Here is a 5,760-nt window from a genome sequence, read left to right as displayed (position 1 = left end):
CAGAAAGAAGCACTGGTGCTCTGCCCTGAGGCCTCGCCCCCTGCACTTGCCGCCACAGTCCAGTCTTAGAGCATCTTTGTAGCCCTGGCCTCTTGGGCAGAGCCCCCGTCTGCCTCCTAGTCATGGCTATGGGAGACCACCCCAGGCAGCCCTCCTCCCCAGCCTGGCCTGGTGGAGCCCCCTTTGGACCCTGCTAGGGTCTTGGCTGGACCCTAGCTCCCCCGCTGAGCTGACATTTGTAGCCACAGGGAGCTGGCCATGCTCCTCTGGTAGCAGTTTCCTGGCCAGGCAGCCACATGCTGGCCTAGGGGCCCAGGCCCTACTGATCTCTCCTCTTCCAGGAAGCAGCTCTCAGCGCAGCCCTAGCCCGGAAGAAGGCTGGAGGTGCCACCTGACCCCCTCGGCCTCCGCACTCTCCTCTGCCCTGGTCCCTGCATCTGGCAATGCCTCCCAGTTTCCCTCTCCTGGCGAAGCACGAGGATTGTCAGGCACCTACCCTGCTTAGGATTCTCCAGTGGCTCCCAGTGCCCTCAAGACATGCTGCAGTCCCGTGGCAGATTCAAGGCCCTCCACAGGGCAACATGTTCCATCGAGATCCCTGCCAGCCCCTCTGCACATTCCCAACCCCCACCCAAGATAATCTTGGCTACATCTAATTCTCCAGCCCTTCTAGCCCTTCCTTGCCTTTGCCCAGGTGCTCTTCTGCTCCTTCCCCACCTGCTCCATGCAGTGCCTCCTCCTGACTCACCTGTGCAGGCGTTCCCTTGCTGGTGCCCTCACCCCGTGCACACACTGCTTTGTAACTACAGAACAACTGCTGCAACTCAGAACAGGATGTCAAATTCGGGTCCAGGAATGGCAACCTTGCAGGCATGGGGCTAGACCCTGGAGGCACAGGGATGGACAAGGCAGGGTCTCTACCTATGAGGGGCTTAACTGCTTGTCCAACAAACAGGTGCAGAAACAGTCCATCCCAACAGAATTCCCCAAGGACAGCCCCAAAACGCCGCAGATACAGTCCGTCCCAACAGAATTCCCCAACGACACCCTCAGAACACCACAGAAACCGTCCTTCCCAAAAGAATTCCCCAACGACAGTCCCAGAACACCCCAGAAACAGTCTGTCCCAAAAGAATTCCCCAATGACAGCCCCAGAACACAAGGTCGTTGGAGCCACGCTGTGGGAGGAGGGGCTCAGGAAGTCTTCCCGTGGGGGAGGCTGTGTGGGCAGAAGCTGGAGTGGCCAGCATCCTGGTTTCCCCGGGACTGTCCCAGATCTAGCACTAACAGCTCTGGTTCCCAGGAAATCGCTCAGTCCCAGACAAACTGGGAAGGTCGGTCACCGTAGCAGAGCCAGGTGGCAGCCTCTTCCTGGTTCAGAGGCAGAACCAACGGGGGAGCAGCCTGGGGCCCTCAGGAAGGGCTTGCTTTTAGCAGCCAATCCACTGAAATCCCGAAGGACCCCAAAGCTGGGTGCCCCCACCGTATTCTGCGTACCCACTGGCCCGTCCTCCCAGACCCTACACATAGCCCCCAACAGCCTGGCAGTCTCCGTAGAATGTGTTCAGGTGTGGCCCACTTGAGAAGCAGGTTCAGGGCCCAGGGTGATGGTCTCGCATGAGTGAATGAATGAATGATTAAGTGAACACATGAATGAACATACGGCTCCTACTTTCTCTTTTTCTTTCTTTTTTTTTTTTTTTTTTTTTTGAGACAGAGTCTCCCTCTGTCGCCCAAGCTGCAGTGCTGTGGTGCAAACTCAGCTCACTGTAACCTCCACCTCCTGTGTTCAAGGGATTCTCTTGCCTCAGCCTCCCCAGTAGCTGGGATTCCAGGCACCCACCACTGTGCCTGGCTACTTTTTTGTTTTTGTTTTTACTGGAGACGGGGTTTCACCATGTTGGCCAGGCTGGTCCCAAACTCCTGATCTCAAGTGGTCTGCCCACCTCTGCCTCCCAAAGTGCTGGGATTATAGGCATGAGCCACTGTGCCCAGCCCCCCTTTCTCTTTAAAGACATTTTGCAAATGAAGGGCAGAGCTGGTGGATCATTCTTACCTCACATATGCACCCCTCCCATGACAAAAGCAAATTTTCATTTAATTCTGCCCCTGCCCTCCTTCTGTTCTCAACATGTGATGGTCCTGCCTCACTCAGAGCAGAAGCAGGAGTGTGGGTCCCTTGCTCACGGCTGTATCCGCAGAGCCTGGATCAGCCCCAGGAGTGGAATGGGGGCTCGTGAGAATTCCTGGGATGAAGGCTGAAGGAATCCCCTCAAATCCTCAAGACGAGCCACGGGATTCCCCCTCAACCCAACCCTACAGATTTCCCCACCCTGACCAGAACGTCTCCAGGGGCTCCTGCATGCATCTTGGCTGGAATGAGAGATGGACACGTGGCCTGCGTGGCCTGTGGGGCCATCGCAAGAACAGCATCAGGACAACAAAGCTGATGCAGGGCCTAATAGCTCAGGAACTTGGTGCTGTTGATAAGCAATTACATCTTTTTTTATTCTAAAGATTTTGTTTTTGAGACGGAGTCTTGCTCTGTCACCCAGGCTGGAGTGCAGTGGCGCGATCTCAGCTCACTGCAACCTCCGCCTCCTGGGGGTTCAAGCGATTGTCCTGCCTCAGCTTCCTGAGTAGCTGGGATTACAGGCGCTCGCCACCACGCCTGGCTATTTTTTATATTTTTAGTAGAAATGGGGTTTCGCCATGTTGGCCGGGCTGGCCTCGAATTCCTGACCTCAGGTGATCCACCCATCTCAGCTTCCCAAAGTGCTGGGATTACAGGCATGAGCCACTGCACCTGGCCAGTTTTTGTTTTTTGGGTTTTTTTTTGAGACAGGGTCCTGCTCTGTGGCCCAGGCTGGAGTGCAGTGGTAGGATCACGGCTCACTGCAGCCTCAACCTCCTGAGCACAAGCAGTCCTCCCACCTCAGCCCCCCAAGTAGCAGGGACCGCAGGAGCACACCACCATGCTGGCTAATTTTTGCATTAGCCTCAAAGAGGAAGGAAATTCTGATACGTGCTGCCACAGGACCGAAGCCTGAGGACACGGCGCTCCGTGAAAGAAACCAGTCAGGAAAGAGTAGATGCCGTGGGATTCCACTCACCTGAGTCCCTAGAGACAGAGAGAAGCGTGGTGGGTGCCGGGGCCTGGGGGAGGGGAATGGGGAGCCAGTGTTTCGTGGGGTGGAGTTTCAGCGTGGGAAGATAGACAGTGAGGAGCGTGGTGGGTGCTGGGGCCTGGGGGAGGGGAATGGGGAGCCAGTGTTTCATGGGATGGAATTTCAGCCTGGGAAGATAGACAGCGAGGAGCGTGGTGGGCGCTGGGGCCTGGGGGAGGGAAATGGGGAGCCAGTGTTTCGTGGGATGGAGTTTCAGTGTGGGAAGATAAAGTCGTTCTGGAGATGATGGTGGTGATGGTCGTACAATGTTATGAATGTGCTTAATGCCACTGAACTGCACACTTAAAAGTGGTAAACATGGCCGGGCGCAGTGGCCTGGCCAATATGGTGAAATCCTGTCTCTGCTAAAAATACAAAAATTAGCCGGGCATGGTGGCAGACACCTGTAGTCCCAGCTACTGGGGAGCCTGAGGCAGGAGAATTGCTTGAACCAGGAAGGTGGAGGTTGCGGTGAGCTGGAGGAATTTTACAGTCCCCAACAGCCCATGTTCCCAGCACTGCTACCTTCTTGCCTCACAGCCAATGGCAAGGATGGGTTTGTGCCCCCAAAACCCACCCAAGGTGGGCAGATGGACTGGCAGGATCAACTCTGTCCTCTAATGGGTTCCCGTGAGGAGAGGCCCCAAGCACAGCCCCACTTCATTGTTTAAAACCTTTTTTTAAAACAGTATCTGTCGCCCAGGACGGCTGGAACGCAGCGATGCCATTGCAGCCCACTGCAGCCTCGACTCCCCCAGCTCAAGTGATCCTCCTGCCTCAGCCTCCCAATTAGCTGAGACTACAGGTGAGCATCACCACACCCAGCTAATTTTTTCTATTCTTTGTAGAGACAAGGTCTCAGTATGTTACCCAGGCTGGTCTTGAACTCCTGGGCTCAAACAATCCTCCTGCCTCAGCCTCCCAGTGTTGTGATTACAGTCATGAGCCACCGCACCCAGCCAAAACTTATTTTTATTACCCAAGTCATACACATTCATTGTAGAAAAAATAGAAAATACATATAAACAATTGGCAAAACAAACAGCAATCGCCTGTAATCCCAGCACCCAGAGAATTTATCATTAACACCATGTATGACCCAGATTTGTGCAGAGAAGTGCATGTCAGCATTTTTAGAGGCTGATTTCATATTCGTATCTCCAGAGGCCATGTGTCTCCTGCTATGACATGGACAAGGATGAAAAAAGAAGGTGGAGAATGTGAGGAACGGGACCTGATGGATTCCAGTAGGGGAGGGCCCTAGTAGCCTCCCGAGGGATGGCGTGATGTAATACAAGTGGCTTGACCTTGTCCTTACACCTTCACGGTTGGAATTTACCCTAAAAAACAACCGACCAGGCACAAGAAGGTGCTGTGGTGGACGAGCTGTGCCAGCGGCCACATCCACATGATGAGCACGATGCTGCTACCAAACAGAGGTGTGGAATCTACGTTCATGAAACATGGGAGGTGTGAGCAGATTCATGGTTTTCAAAACTGACTGTTAGTTCCTCAACGGATGAAACACAGGGTTGCCATCAGTCCCAGCAGTCCCACAGCAGGGACCTCACACCCCCAAAAGAGCTGCAGGCATCACACCCCCAAAAGAGCTGCAGGCATCACACCCCCAAAAGAGCTGCAGGCATCACACCCCCAAAAGAGCTGCAGGCATCACACCCCCAAAAGAGCTGCAGGCATCACACCCCCAAAAGAGCTGCAGGCATCACACCCCCAAAAGAGCTGCAGGCATCACACACCCTAAAGAGCTGTAGGCATCTCTCACACCCAAAAGAGCTGCAGGCGTCACGCACACTCAAAAGAGCTGAAACTGGTCTTCAGATACTTGTACATGAACGTTCATAGCGGCATTATTGATGACGGCCACGATGTGGAAACTACCCAAGTTTCCATCAACAGATAAATGAACACATCAAATCGGGTATCTCCATACAGTGGAGTTGTAGTCAGCCATGTGAAGGAATGAAGGGCTGACTCATGCTACAACGCGGGTGAACCTGGAAAACACCGTGCCCAGAGAAAGAAGCCAGCCACAAATGCCCGCACCTTGTATGATTCCATTTATATGAGATGTCCAGAATAGGCAGAGCAAAGAGAGAGAAAGTAGATTGGGGGTTGCCAGGAGCTAGGGGGAGGGAGGAATGAGAGGTGACTGCTGGCGGGCTTGGGGTCCCCTTCTGGGGTGATGGAGCTGTCTTGGAACTGGACAGAGGTGGCGGTAGAAGTTAGTGAGTGCAGTAAGTGCTACTGAACTGTGTACATCAAAATGGTTAATGGTGAATTTTGTTATGTGAACTGAGTTTTCCTTTAAAAAAAAAAACTCTGAGTGGTGCTGTAAGGCCTCGCTTCTCAAAGTGAGGTCTGAGGACCAGCAGCGTCTCATCAACCCAAGCCAGTCAAGAATGCAGAACCCCAGGTTCCACCCAACCTCCCCTGCTGTGGTTGTGTGGACACACCCTCCAGTCTGAGAGGCTGTTTAGCAGGGCACGTCCCAAGAGGAAGGGCTGTGCTAGATCCATCTTGGGGGTCCCAGCTCCCCCTTATCCCTCCTCAAGAGCTCACACCCTGACTCCTG

At 53.9% G+C, this 5,760-nt stretch overlaps 1 long non-coding RNA gene across 1 annotated transcript; it reads left to right on the top strand.

Moving 5' to 3' along the window:
• The first annotated feature begins 2,895 nt into the window (after positions 1-2,895).
• LOC144330877 (uncharacterized) lies at positions 2,896-5,476 on the top strand. Its single transcript, XR_013397472.1, has 3 exons — positions 2,896-3,142; positions 3,857-3,972; positions 4,332-5,476. It is a non-coding gene; the product is annotated as an uncharacterized LOC144330877 (long non-coding RNA).
• Positions 5,477-5,760: the final 284 nt, after the last annotated feature.

The sequence above is a fragment of the Macaca mulatta genome, chromosome 8 (genome assembly GCF_049350105.2).
Source record: "Macaca mulatta isolate MMU2019108-1 chromosome 8, T2T-MMU8v2.0, whole genome shotgun sequence".
Lineage (NCBI taxonomy): Eukaryota > Metazoa > Chordata > Mammalia > Primates > Cercopithecidae > Macaca > Macaca mulatta.
This window is presented reverse-complemented; position numbering and strand designations above follow the sequence as displayed.